This window comes from Galeopterus variegatus, unplaced genomic scaffold (genome assembly GCF_000696425.1).
Source record: "Galeopterus variegatus unplaced genomic scaffold, G_variegatus-3.0.2 Scaffold15, whole genome shotgun sequence".
Classification (NCBI taxonomy): Eukaryota; Metazoa; Chordata; class Mammalia; order Dermoptera; family Cynocephalidae; genus Galeopterus; species Galeopterus variegatus.
The window spans coordinates 1,151,576-1,167,620 of NW_007726126.1; positions in this window are offsets into that span (position 1 = coordinate 1,151,576).

Sequence of the window (16,045 nt, forward strand, 5' to 3'; positions counted from 1 at the left end):
TTTTATCTACTCTGACAGTCTCTCTCTCTCTTTTTTTTTTTTTTTCTTTTTTGTCTTTTTTACTGACTGGTAACGGGATCGCAACCCTCGGTGTTGCGCCCGCACCACGCTCAGCCAGTGAGTGGGAACCGGTCTCCACATGGGATCCGAACCCTTGGCGGGAGTGCTACCGCGCTCCCAAGCAGCACACTCTCCAGTGCACTACTGGGCTGGCCCAAGGCTCTCTCTTTTAATTGATGCATTTATAGCATTCACATTTAAAGTGATTATTAATATAGCTAGTTTAATATTTACCATATTTGTAACTATTTTCTTTTCTTTTTTTTAAAAGATGACCGGTAAGGGGATCTCAACCCTTGGCTTGGTGTTGTCAGCACCACGCTCAGCCAGTGAGCAAACTGGCCATCCCTATATAGGATCCAAACCCGTGGCCTTGGTGTTATCAGCACCGCACTCTACCGAGTGAGCCACGGGCCGGCCTTGTAACTATTTTCTATTTGCTTCTCTTGTTCTTTGTTTCTTTTGCTTTCCACTCATAACATTGCTGTCAATTATTTCACTTATCCATAAGTTATAATCACCAAATATATTGTTGCTATTATTTTGAACAAACTATTATTTGTTACAGCAATTAAGAATAATAAAAATATGAGATTTTATTTTACCTTTATTTATTCCTTCTCTGATTCTCTTTCTCTCTTTCTGTAGACCCAAGTTTCTAACTTGTATAATTACCCTCTCTCTGAAGAACTTCTTTTTAACATTTCTCATAAGGCAGGTCTACTGATGACCAAATTTCCTCAATTTTTATTTGCCTAAATTTTTTGTTTTATTTCACCTTCACTTTTGAAGGATGATTTCCCTGGATGCAGAATTCTGGGTTGGTGTTTGTTTGTTTGTTTGTTTCAACACATTAAATATTTCAGTTCACTCTCTTCTTGCTTGCATTGTTTTTTGTTTTTTGTTTTGGAGGCAGGCTGGTACGGGGATTGAATCCTGGACCTTGTTGTTATCAACACTATGCTCTAACCGACTCAGCTAACTGGCTAGCCCTCTGCTTGCATGGTTTCTGAAAAGAAGTATGATGTAACTCTTATCCTTATTCCTCTATAGGTAAGGAGGTTTTTTCCTTGGGTTCATTTTAAGATTTTCTCTTTGTTTTTGATTTTTTGCAGTTTCAATATAATATGCCTGTGTGCAAATTTTTTGGTATTTATTCTGCTTGGAGCTCTCTGCAATTCCTGGATCTGTGGTATGGTGTCTGATTTTGTTTTGGAAAATTCTCAGTTATTAGCTATTTTGAATAATTCTTTTGTTCCTTTCTCTCTTTCTTCTCCTTTTGGTTTTCCCTTTATATGTATGTTATACTTGTTGAAATTGCCCCACAGTTCTTGGATATTCCATTTCATTTAAGTCTTTTTGCTATTTGCTTTTGAGTTTGGGAAGTTTCTATTGATATATCTTCAAACTCATGGATTCTTTCCTCAGCTGTTTCCAGCCTACTAATGAGTTCATCAAGTAGTTCTTCATTTTTGTTATACCATTTTTTTGATTTCTACAATTTCCTTTTGATTCTTTTTTAGAGTTTCTATTTCTCTGCTTACATTACCCATCTGTTTTGCATGTTGCTCACATTTTTAGTAAAGCCCTTATCATATTAATCATAGTTAGTTTAAGCTCCAGTCTGATAGTTCCAAAATTTCCGCCATATCTGAACCTGGTCCTGAAGCTTACCTTGTCTCTTAGACTATGTTTTCACCTTTTAGCATGCCCTGTCATTTTTTTGTTGTGTTTTGCCTTTTAGCATGTCCTGTCATTTTTTGTTGAAAGCTGGACATGATGTAGTGGGTATAAAGGATTGAGTTAAAAAGGCCTTTAGTGTGAGGTTTTGTATTCATGTGGCTAAGAGTTAAGCTGAGTTTACTGTTTGTTGTAGCTGTAGATGTCAAAGGCTAAAATTTCCTCTAGTGTCCTCATTTTTGTCTTCTCTGTTGTCTTTAATTCCCTAGAGACTTCATCTGAAATAGGGTCTGAACCTTGCAATTCTATCAGTTGCAATCCCCTGTTATTATACAGAAGCTTGACTGATGTGGTGATAAGGTGTTGGGATTGGGGGGAGCATTCCATAATTCCATGATTAGGTCTCTATCTGTCAGTTTTTTAGTGGGCCTGTACCCTTGGGCTATGACCTTCACAAGTGCCTCTCAGCTCTCTCCTGCACCTTAGGTAGGACAAGAAGCCTAGAGAAGGTTGGAATTTGGTATTTCCCTTTCTCCAGGTTGGGAAGGCTCTGGTAAAATAATTTTCCTTGAGGACAAGCTTTTGTTAAGGAGAACAGAATGCTGTAGGAGTATTTCACAATGATTATATTCTTCCTCTCCCTGCTGGAAGCATGAAGGGATTTTTCTTTGATCTTCACTCTGAGAACCTGGTGGGTTTCCTGAGAGTAAAACTCATAAAAGTGTGGGGGGTGTGATGGTTAATTTTAGGTGTCAACTTGACCAGATCAAGGAACACCTAGAAACCCGGTAAAGCATTATTTCTTGGTGTGTTTCCAGAGGAAATTAGTATGTGAGCCAGAGTGGACTAGGTGAGGAAGATCTGCCGTCAATATGGGTGGACACATCGAGTCTGCTTGAGGCACAGAGAGAACAAAAACAGAGAAAAAAGGTGAATGTATTTATCTATGTACTGGAGCTGAGATACACTTCCTCTCCTGTCTTTGGACATCAGAACTCCAGGTTCCCCAGTTGGATTCCAGGACTTACAGCAATGGCACCCCCAGGTTATCAGGCCTTTGGCCTCGGACTGAGAGTTACATCATCAGCTTCCCTAGTTCTGAGGGTTTCAGACTTGGACTGGGTCATGTTACCAACATCTCCACCATCTATAGTTTGCATATGATCTATTGTGGGACTTTTTAGCCTTCATAATAATGTGAGCCAATTCCCCTTAATAACTTCTCTTTCATATTTCTATATACCCATCCTATTATTTTTGTCTCTCTGGAGAACCCTGACTAACATAGCGGGGGTCTCTCTAAAATTGGGCCCACAATAGTTTTATTTTATTTTTTTATTTTATTTTATTTTTTTGTCTTTTGTCTTTTTCCGTGTCCGGCAACGGATCGCAACCCTCAGTGTTGCCCCCGTACCGGTTTGTCTTTTGTCTTTTTCCGTGTCCGGCAACGGATCGCAACCCTCAGTGTTGCCCCCGTACCGGTTTGTCTTTTGTCTTTTTCCGTGTCCGGCAACGGATCGCAACCCTCAGTGTTGCCCCCGTACCGGTTTGTCTTTTGTCTTTTTCCGTGTCCGGCAACGGATCGCAACCCTCAGTGTTGCCCCCGTACCGGTTTGTCTTTTGTCTTTTTCCGTGTCCGGCAACGGATCGCAACCCTCAGTGTTGCCCCCGTACCGGACCGGGGACCGGCAACGGGATTGCAACCCTAGGTGCCGCTCCCGCGCCTCGCTCAGCCAGTGAGCGGGAACCGGTCTGTATGTGGGATCCGAACCCTCGAGCGGGAGCGCCGCCGCACTTCCCAAGCGGCGCACTTATCCAGTGCGCCACCGGGCCGGCCCCCCCACAATAGTTTTAAATTGAAACTTTTCCACATTAAGTCTCCAGCAATTTGCCAATTACAGTTTAAGTGTTCCTATCATGTTAAGAACCTGGGTGAAGAAAAACTTTCCTATGATTCAAAATATAGAAGGAATAAAAGAAAATAGCAGTAAGTTTGACTGAATATGAAAAATGTCATTGCACAGCAAAAATCATCACAAGCAAAGCTAAAAGACAAATGACAACTAGGAAGATATTTGCTACTCAAATCACAAATAAAGGCCCCAAAATCTTAAAAATGGAGAAAAAAGACCAACAGTTCTTTAGAAAAATAGGCAAACGATAGGAACATACATTTCACAGAATCAGAATTAAGAAAAGGCTTTTACACATGTGAAAAGATGCCCAACCTCAGTCAAAATTAAGATAAACAAAAAACAATGCTGATTTATCAATTTTCATTTATCAGATTGGTAAAACTAAAATTTTGACAACATACTCTATTGAGAAGGCTGTGAGGGAAAAAGGCACTCTGGCACTCTGATACATTTCTGGTAGAAATGCAAATGATACAATAACTTTGGAAGGAAATTTGGCAACATATTAGCAAAATTATATATTATTTACCTTTTGACCTCAGCAATACCTCTTTTAGGAATACATTGACAAAGATACACTGACAAATAAAATATGATTTATGTACATCACTGTGGTTTAGTCCACAAATGATTGGAGATAGCCCAAATGTCCATCAATAGGCAACTAGTTGAAGAAATTACGTTACATCCACACAAAGAAGTACTAAGAAGCTCTAAAACTGATGAAAAGATCACTATCTACCGATAAGAGTTATTTCTAGGATTTACTATTAAGTGAAAAAAAAAGCAAGGTACAGAACAGGGTTTAGAGTGTGCTATTTTTTGCAAAAACAAACAAAAAGCAAAAACAATACAAACAAAAAAGAAAAGAATGAAATGTTAAACCAAAATCGAATCAATTGTTATGTATGTGGGGAGGAAAAGAACAGCATGAGAAGATAGAGATAGAAATGAGATTTCTGTAAATTGTGGTTGTTACATAGTTTTGACTTTAGAACCATGTAAATGTTTTACATAGTTAAAAAACAAAATTAAATGAAGAAAGAATAGTACTAGTTCTTAATAAAAACTAAACAGAAACAACTGAATCCACCAAGGAGGTGGCATAACCACACTGAGACAAATTTCTTCAAGTGATTTAAAACACTACAACAAAAACATACAAAAACTACTACAAGGAAATCTTAAATCAGTAGTGTTATTGTTATTGTCATTTTGAAACTATTACAGGTTCACTGTGGGATAAAGCAAAGAAGTAATTATGTTACGGTGTTTTAATATCAAGATTTTTCAGCTTAAGAAAAGATACCAAGGAGAGGCCCCCAGAGAGGCCCGAGAGCTGCCAGGCCCATGCGCCCTGAGCCACCTGTGCCGGAGCAGGTAGGTGCCACTGTGGGACTTCCAGCTCAGGTCAGTGTGCGCTGCCCAGAGAGGCCCTAAAGCCACCGGGTCCACGGGGCCCTGAGCCACCTGTGTTGGAACAGGTAGGTGCTGCTGTGGAACTCCCAGCCCAGGCCAGTTCCCACAGCCCAGAGAGGCCCAAGCCTCCCACCCACAGGCACTGAGACAGCTGTGCCAAATTGGCAGTCCCTGCAGAATCCTAGCCAGACATTAGGGATGAACGAACGGATCGTGAAATCCCCTGCCACAATGACTAAACGTCAAAGGAAAGATACCAGAAATATGAAAAATCAAGAAAGTATGATACCACCAAAGGGTAATAATAACTCTCAAGCTCTAGATCCTATAGAAAAGGAAGTCCTTGAAATGACTGACAAGGAATTTCAAGGAACAATTCTAAGGAAACTAAATGAGATACAAGAAAACTCAGACAACACAATGAAATGAGAAAAAATATACAGGACCTGAAGGAAGAAACGTACAAAGAAATCAATGCCCTGAAAAAGAATGTAGCAGAGCTTGTGGAGCTGAAGAATTCATTCAGTGAAATAAAAAATGCAACAGACAATTTAACTAGCAGACTAGAACAAGCAGAAGAGAGAACTTCTGACCTTGAAGATGGACTGTTTGAAATAACACAGGTGGACAAAAAAAAAAAAAAAAAAAGAAAAAGAAAAAGAAAAAAGAATTAAAAATATTGAAGAAAATCTAAGAGAGATAACAGATAACCTTAAGTGCTCAAATATCTGAATCATGGGTATTCCAGAAGGGGAGGAAAAAGAAAATGGCATTGAAAACATATTCAATGAAATAATGGCTGAAAACTTCCCAGGTATAGAGAAAGACACAGATCTTCAGATTCAGGAAGCTCAAAGATCCCCAAACATATTCAATCCAAAAAGGTCCTCTCTACGACATGTTATAGTCAGACTGGCAGAACTCAAAGACAAAGAGAGAACCTTAAAAGCTGCAAGAGAGAAGCGTCAAGTCACCTATAAGGGAGCCCCAATCAGACTAACATCAGACTTTTCATCACAAACCCTAAAAGCCAGAAAAGAATGGGATGATATATTCAAAATACTAAAAGACAAAGATTGCCAGCCAAGAATACTTTACCCAGCAAGGCTATCCTTCCAAAATGAAGGACAAATAGTATATATCTCAGACAAAGAAAAACTGCAGGAGTTCACTACCACACAACCAGCCTTACAAGAAATTCTCAAGGGAGTACTGGGTTTGGTACCTGAAAAACAACCACTGCTGCCATAAATACTCAAGAAAAAAAAGAAACCCACTAGTAAAATAAAAATGCAAACAATAAAGAGAAAAGTTTATCTACCACCCCAAGAAACCAACAAATACAGAAGACAAACAGTAAATCAGAAAGAAAGGAACAAAAGATACTTAAGACATCCAAACAAAAATTAATAAAATGCTAGGAGTAAATCAATACCTTTCAATAACAATGCTTAATGTAAAAGGATTAAATTTCCTACTCAAAAGACACAGACTGACTGATTGGATTAAAAAGGTGGACCCAACTATACACTCCCTTCAAGAGACTCACCTCACCTGTAAAGACACACATAGACTAAGAGTGAAAGGAAGGAAAAAGATATACCATGCAAATAGAAATGAAAAGTGAGCTGGAGTAGCTATTCTTATATCTGATAAAATAGACTTTAAACCAAAAACCATAAAAAGAGATAAAGAAGACCACTATATAACGATAAAAGGATTTATCCATCAAGAAGACATAACAATCATAAATATATATGCACCTAGTGTTGGAGCAGCCAGATTTATAAAGCAAACAGTATTAGAACTAAAGAATGAGATAGACACTAATACCATAAGAGCAGGGGACCTGAACACTCCACTAACAATAATGGACAGATCATCTAGGCAAAGAATGAGCAGAGAAACACAAAATCTACACAAAACTTTAGACTAATTGGACTTGGCAGATATCTGTAGAACATTCCATCCAACAACCTCAGAATATTCATTCTTCTCATTAGCACATGGAATATTCTCCAGGCTAGATCACATGTTAGGTCACAAATCAAGTCTCAACAAATTCAAAAAAATTGGAATTATCCCATGTATTTTTCCAGATCACAATGGATTAAAATTAGAAATCAATAATAAATGAAACTCTGGAAACTATACAAACACATGGAAATTAAACAGCATTCTACTTAATGACTTATGGGTCCAAGAAGAAATTAAACAGATAATCAAAACATTTATTGAAACTAATGAAAATAATGACACATCATACCAAAACCTGTGGGATACTGCAAAAACAGTACTAAGGGGGAAATTTATCACATTAAATTCTTACTTCATAAGAATGGAAAGATGGCAAGTAAAAAACCTAATGCTTCACCTTAAAGAACTAGAAAAACAAGAACAATCCAAACCCAAAGTTATCAGATGGAAAGAAATAATTAAGATCAGAGAAGAACTTAATGAAATAGAAACTCAAAAAATGATACAAAAGATCAATGAATCAAAAAGTTGGTTTTTGAAAAGATGGATAAAATTGACAAACCATTAACAAGGCTAACTTAAAAAAGAAGAGAGAAGATCCAAGTAACAAAAATTAGAAATGAAAAAGGTGATATTACAATGGATACCTCAGAAATACAAGAAATCATTAGAGACTACTATAAACAACTACATGCCAACAAATTTGAAAATCTAGAGGAAATGGATAAATTTCTGGACACACACAAACTACCAAAACTGAGCCAAGATGATGTAGAAAATCTGAACAGACCAATAACAATAAAAGTGATTGAAGCTGTTATCAGAAGGCTCCCAACAAAGAAAAGCCCAGGTCCAGATGGATTCATTGCAGAATTCTACCAAACATTCAAAGAGGAATTGATACCAATTCTCTATAAACTATTCCAAAAGATTGAAAACAGAGGCCATTTTCCCAAACTCATTCTATGAAGCAAACATCACTTTGATACCAAAACCAGACAAAGATACAAGAAAAGAAGAAAACCACAGGGCAATATCCTTGATGAATACAAATGCAAAAATCCTCAATAAAATACAAACTAACAGAATAGAGCAACACATACACAAAATTATACATCATGATCACATGGGATTTATCCCAGGGATGCAAGGTTGGTTCAATATATGCAAATCAATAAATGTGATATACCACATCAAGAAAATCAAAGACAAAGACCATATGATCATCTCTATAGATGCTGAAAAAGCATTTGACAAAATTCAACATTCTTTCATGATGAAGACTCTCTACAAGTTAGGTATAGATGGAAAGTATCTTAACATAATTAAAGCCATATAGATAAACCCATTGCCAATATCATCCTGGATGGGGAAAAGCTGAAAGTTTCCCCTTAAGAACAGGAACTAGACAAGGATGCCCACTCTCACTACTCCTATTTAACACAGTGTTGGAAGTACTAGCCAGAGCAATCAGTGAAGAGAAGGAAGTAAAGGGCATCCAGATTGGAAAAGATGAAGTCAAACTGTCCTTCTTTGCAGATGACATGATCCTATGTATTGAACAGCCTAAAGTTTCTACAAAAAAACTCTTAGAGTTGATAAATGATTTCAGCAAAGTTGTAGGATACAAAATCAACACGCAAAAATCAGTAGCATTTCTACACTTCAACACTGATTCAAAAATCAATAGAATTTCTATACTCCAACAGTGAACATGCAGAAAAAGAAATCAAGAAAGCTAGCTCATTTACAATAGCCACCATAAATAAATAAATAAATAAATAAAATACTTAGAAATAAAGTTAGCCAAGGATGTGAAAAATCTCTACAATTAGAACTACAAACCACTGTTGAGAGAATTTAAAGAGGATGCAAGAAGATGGAAAGATATCCTATGCTCTTGGATTGGAAGAATTAACATTGTGAAAATGTCCATACTACCCGAAGTGATCTACACATTTGATGCAATCCCCATCTTAATTTCAATGACATTTTTCTCTGAAATGGAAAAAAACTATACTAACATTTATATGGAATAACAAAAGACCATGAATAGCCAAGAAAATTCTGAGCACAAATAAATAAATAAATAAATAAATAAATAAATAAATAAATAAATAAATAAATAAAGCTGGAGGCATAACACTACCTGACTTTAAACTATACTATAAAGCTATAATAACCAAAACAGCATAGTACTAGCATAAAAACAGACACACTGATCAATGGAAAGGAATAGAGAATCCAGAAATCAACCCATGCACCTACAGCCATCCGATCTTTGACAAAGGCACCAAGTGTACATACTGGGGAAGAGACTGCCTCTTCAGCAAATGGTGCTGGGAAAACTGGATATCCATATGCAGGAGAATGAATCTAGACCCATACCTCTTATCATATACCAAAATAAACTCAAAATGGATTAAAGAATTAAATATACACCTTGAAACAATAAAACTCCTTAAAGAAAACATAGGGGAAACACTCCAGGAAGTAGGATTGGGTACAGACTTCATGAATATGACCCCCAAAGCATAGGCAATGAAAAGAAAAAATAAACAAACGGGATTATATCAAACTAAAAATCTTCTGCACTGCAAAAGAAACAACAGAGTTAAAAGACAATGAACAGAGTGGGAGAAAATATTTGCAATATATGCATCTGACAAAGGATTAATATACAGAATATACAAGGAACTCAACAACTTTACAGCAAAAAAACAAGTAACCCAATTAAAAAATGGGCAAAGGAGCTGAATAGGCATTTCTCAAAGGAAGATATATGAATGGCCAACAGACATATGAAAAAATGTTCAACATTGCTCAGCATTCGGGAAATTCAAATCAAAACCACACTGAGATACCATCTCACTCCAGTCAGGATGGCTAATATCCAAAAGACTGAGAATGATAAATGCTGACAAGGTTGCAGAGAAAAAGGAACCCTCCTACACTGTTGGTGGGACTGCAAAATGGTGCAGCCTTTATGAAAAATGGTTTGGAGGTTCCTCAAACAATTACCATATGATCCAGCTTTTCCACTGCTGGGAATATACCCAGAGGAATGGAAATCATCATGTCGAAGGGATACCTGTTCTCCAATGTTTACTGCAGCACTATTTACAATAGCTAAGAGTTAGAAACAGCCCAAATGTCCATCATTAGATGAGTGTATATGGAAAATGTGATATATCTACACAATGGAATTCTACTCTGCTATAAAAAAGAATGAAACACAACCATTCACAGCAACATGGATGGACTTAGAAAAAATTATATTAAGTGAAATAAGTCAGGCACAGAAAGAAATACCACATGTTCTCGTTTATTTGTGGGAGCTAAAAATAAATAAATAAATAAATAAATACACAAACAAATGAGAGAAAGGCAGGCAAGAAGTTACAACAGTCACAATTCCTTGAACTTGTTAAGACAAGTGAACAGATATGATGTTGATGGGTGGGAGGGGGGAGAGGGAGTGGGCAGGAAGGAATCAGTAAAGGGACATGAAAATCAACTACATTGTATATTGATAAAATAAAAAAATAATAAAAAAGAAATGAAACCAAGTATAAAAATCAAAAGAGTTAAGTAAACCCCGTGTAATTTTATATTTAAATCACAAATAGAGTAGGGATTTATAATTTCCCCCCACATTTAAAAAATATAAGTTTTCTAGTTCTGTTCACTGAAAAGGTCTATAAGCCGTGACAACCCTGTAGCAGTAAGTCCCCATATCTTCCAGACTTCAGTACTGAGAAGGAAAAGTGACTCAGCATTCTGAGGAAGGTGAGGTTTGCTAAATTTACCAGGCCCAGAGAGATATGAGCGTGAGACCTCAGTCATGGGCCCCTGACCATGTTCAGGATGATGGCTGAAAGGCATGTTTTTTTTGCAACAGTTTCCAAATTAGCTGTAGCAACCAATGAATATAAATTACCCAAATGTTACCACAGGCTGTACAATGAGACCCTCACTGTTTCTTTGTTGCAATGTTCCTGGAATCTATGACACAAAGAACAATGTAGCTTATGTTACTTTATTGAACCAATGTAAATTCTTTTTTTTCTTTTCTTTGACGGGTAAGGGGATCGCAACCCTCCAAACGGTGTGGTCTGCACCACGCTCAGCCAGTGAGCGCACCGGCCATCCCTATATAGGATCCGAACCCGCGGCCTTGGTGCCACCAGCGCTGCACTCTCCCGAGTGAGCCACGGGGCTGGCCCCAATGTAAATTCTTGAAACAACTTTGAAACTGCCTCTTCTTTTTTCCCTTTCAAAATCTGCTTGTAACTACTACCGGGTGGAATGCATATTCAGGGGAATATGAATCTGCATCTCCCGGGCTGCCATCCTAAAATCTGGCCCAAATAAACTGTTTGTTTTATATATTACTGCCTCAGTTTTTTTCCTTTAGGTCAACAGTATCTAAATTCAATTTCTCAATAAAAGGAACAGGGATCATTTGAGAAATGATTGATTCTAAATCTGTGACATGAAATATATACAGCAAGCTTAGAAAGAAAGAAGCTTTATAAGAGTATTGGGGTCATGTCAAAATGACATAGAAGTCAATTGGCCTAAGATAGGACAATTTGTGCATCAAAATGCAATTGATGAAAAGAAACTCATCAGATCATAAAAATTCATTAGTTCGTGCTGACACTTGAAAAAAAATTATTTTAAAACCTCATATATGTAAAACAACCAGGGAACCAATTAATTGATTTGAAAATTGATAAACAAAGGATAGAAAGAATCAAGAACATGTCCTGCCTTTCCTATATAAACTGTATTTCTGAGTTACAAAATAGTTGAAAAGGAAACATTCTTCTTTTTCTCCTTCCTCTTCTTCCTCTACCTCCTTTTTTTCTTACACTCCCAGAAATTATTTTATTTTTTCCAACCAAACCTCAGATGTATCAAATTGCATTAATCATAATTATATATACTAATATCATTGGTGCTTACCAGATCCTCTCTTATTAGTTTATTCATTTTTAAAAACAATATCGTAAACTTCCATTTACCATAACACTTCACTGATAGAATGGTTTGGAGCTTTTTGTTTCTTAATTGTCTTTTCCTTCTTACAAGAACTTATTTATACAGAAATTTGAATTTTTGATTAAACATTTTGGTCTTTCCCTTTGGGTACTCAAAATATTATATACTGCTTGAAGTTTTTGGGACTTCATTGAATGAAAGGTAAGTGTGTGGACTTCCCTTTAGAGTTATCAATAAATATATGACCAACTCATTAAATAGGATTGCCTCTGAATTTATTAGGCATTAATTTATAGGAATAAACTTCTGAAATTAAAATTTGTTTGAACATTTTACATGAATGTGATTCAAAACCTACTTCCTTGGGGCCGGCCCGGTGGCGCACTGCTACAGTGCGCCGCTTGGGAGCGCGGCGGCGCTCCTGCCGAGGGTTCGGATCCCACATACAGACCGGCTGCTCACTGGTTGAGCGAGCTGCGGGCGCAACACCAAGGGTTGCGATCCCGTTGCCGGTCCTGGTCCAGTACGGACGCGACACTGAGGGTTGCGATCCGTTGCCGGTCATGAAAAAAGACAAAAAGGAAAAAAAAAAACCTACTTCCTTTTTTTTAATTGAAAAATAATTGATAAACATTCGTGGGGTATACAGTTAAATATCAATACCTGTGTATGGTGTGTGATAATCAAATCAGAATAATTAGCATGTTCATCATTACAAAATGTAAACATTCCTTGTGTCCATTAACCAATTTCTCGCTAACCTCCCACCCCCTCCCCCTTTTCTATACCTTAATAACCACAGCTCTGTTCTCTCCTTCTGATGTGCTGCCAGTATTCTGTTTGCTAATATTTTGTTGACGATTTTTGCATCTATGTTCATCAAGGATATTGGCCTCTGGCTTTCTTTTTTTGTTGTGTCTCTGTCTGATTTTGGTATCAGGGTGATGCTGGCCTTATAAAATGAGTTTGGAAGAATGGCTTCTGTTTCAATTTTTTGGAGTAGTTTGAAAAGGATTGGTTTTAATTCTTCTTTAAAGGTTTAGTAGAATTCAGCAGTGAAGCCATCTGGTCCTGGTCTTTTCTTTGTTGGGAGACTGCTGATTACTGCTTTAATCTTACTGCTCATTATTGGTCTGCTCAGGTTTTCTATTTCTTCTTGGTTCAGTCTTGGTAGTTTGTATGTGTCCACAAATTTATCCATTTCATCCAGATTTTCAAATTTGTTGGTGTATGGTGGTTCATAATAGTCTCTAATGATTCTTTGTATTTCTATAACATTGGTTGTAATGACTACCTTCCAAGCCTGTTGACATTTGGGGGACTGATCATGAATCTGTGGGGGCAATAGTTACCAACACTGAGGTAATTCTACATGGTTAGAGGTAGGAACATAAGCCAAATGTGAGTGAGGAACTGAGAACTCTCCTGGATTTATCCAGGTTCCCAGCATTATTGTCAAGCAACTGAATTACACATTTGGCAGTCAAAGTTGATCAGTTTCATAAGGCAGTTCTTCAGTAATTAAGCAATTGTTTCTCTAAGGTAAATTCCTAGGAGTGGATTGCTGGGTCACATGGTAAGTTTATGTTTAACTTTATTAAAAAAGTGCCAAATTGTTTTCTAGAGTGGCTGTACTATTTTGGATTTCCATTAACAATGTATAAGAGTGCCACTTGTTCCAAATCTTTGCCAGCACTTGGTACTTTCAGTATTTCTTATTTTAGTAATTTTAATACGAGTGTAATGGTATCTAATGGTTTTAATTTGCATTTCCCTAAAGGCTAATGATGTTGAACAACATTTTATGTGCTTATTTACCACCCATTTATCTTTTCAGTGACATGTGTTTTAAAATATTTTGCCCATTAAAAAAATTGGGTTGTTTGTTTTCTTGTTGAGTTTTAAAAGTTCTTTATATATTCTGGGTGCAGTCCTTTGTTGGATTTGTTATTTGCACATATTATCTTCCAGCTTGTAGCTCGTCTTTTTACTTTCTTAACAGTCTTTCACAGAGCAAACATTTTAAATTTTGATAAAGTTTATATTTTTTGTTTTGTCTTGTTTTATGTCTTATTTGTAGTGTCATGTTTATGAACTCTCTGCCTAATCCCAGGTCACAAAAAATATTTTCATTTCTGAAATTTGTATAGTTTTATGTTATACATTTAGATCTATGACCCACTTTGAGTTAATTTTTGTATAAAATGTGAAGTTTAGTTTGAAGTTTTTTTTTTTTTTTTTTTTTTTTTTTTGGATGTTAAATGAGCTTTGGGCTGGCTATATCAACCTCCCTTCCCTAATTATTGGATGGTAATCTCTTCCTGCCCTCAGGGAGTTTGCATTGCTTGATGGTGACTACCCAAAGGGTCCCAGTTTATATGCCCTACAAATACAGGGGGTTTTTTGTTTTTTTGTTTTTTTGTTTTTTTTGTCCTTTTTGAGACCAGCCGCACTGCACTCAGCCAGTGAGCACTGTGAGTGCACCAGTCATCCCTATATAGGATCCAAACCCACGGCAGGAGCGCTGCTGCGCTCCCAGCGCTGCACTCTCCCGAGTGCCCCACGGGCTCGGCCCAAGTTTGAAGTTTTTAAAACTATGAAAATTAATTGTTTCAACATTCTATTTGTTGAAAAGACTATATCTCATTAAATTTCCTTTGCACCTTTGCCAGAAATCAATTGGTTGAATTTGTGTGGGTCTATTTCCAGCCTCTTTGTTCTGTTTCATCAATCTATGTGTCTGTCCTTTTGCTGACACATACCACACTGCCTTGATTATTGTGGCTTTATGATAAGTCTTAAAGTTAGGTAGCAAAAGGTTGTATAACTTGGTAAATATATTTAAGAATTACTGAATGGTGTACTTGAAATGGGTGAATTATATGATACGCAAATATGTTTTGATAAAGTTATATATTAAAAAATCAGGTAGTATATTTCTCCAACTTTCTTTCTCTCTCTCTCTCTCTTTTTTTTTTTTGGTAGCTGGCTGGTATACTTTTCTTTTTATAAATTATATTGGCCATTCTAGATCCTTTGCCTTTTATATAAATTTTGGAAGCAGCTTATCTATAGCTGCAAAAACCCTTTTAGGATTTTGATCAGAATTGCATTAAATCTGAGAGCAATTTTGGAAGAACTGATATCTTACTACTTGAGTCTTCCAATCCATTAACATTGTGTAGCTCTCCAGTTTTTAGATATTTTCTGATTTCTTTCAATAGTGTTTTGTAGTTTTCAGCACACATCTGAGCCTAGAAATTTATTTTTCACAAGTTTTGTTAAAATTATGAATTCAATTTAATTATTATAGTACTACTAAAGTTATCCATTTCATCTTGAGTGAGTTCTGGTAGTTGTGGTTGTCAAAGAATTGCTCCATTTCATTAAAGTTGTTCAAATTACATATGTAGAGTTGTTCGGAGTACTCCATATTCTTTTAATTTCTGTTGGTTCTGTAGTGATATCTCATTTCATTTTTAATATTGGTAATTTGTGTCCTCTTTTTTTCTTTGTCAGTCTTACTAGAAGTTTTTCAATTTTATTCATCTTTTTAAAGAAACACGTTTTGGTTTCATTGATTTTCAGTATTTTTAAAAATTTAATTTATTTCTGCTCTTTATGATTTCCTTCCTTCTGCTTGTTTTAGGTTTCCTTTCCTCTTATTTTTCTAGTTTCTTAGGGTAGAAAGCTTACATAATCTGTTTCAATTATCTTAAATTTGTTAAAGTGTGTTTTATGACCTAGAATATGCTTTATCCTGGTGAATGTCCCATGTGCACTTGAAAAAGTGTTAATTCTGCCATTGTTGGGCAGAGTATTCTATAAGTGTCACTTAGATCTAGTTAGTAGATGGTTTTGTACAGTTCTTCTATATCCTTGCTGATTTTCTGTTCACTAATTCTGCAGTTTACTAAAAAAGGCATTTTGAAGTCTCCAACTATAACTGTGGATTGGTCTATTTCTACTTTCAGTTCTGTCAGTTT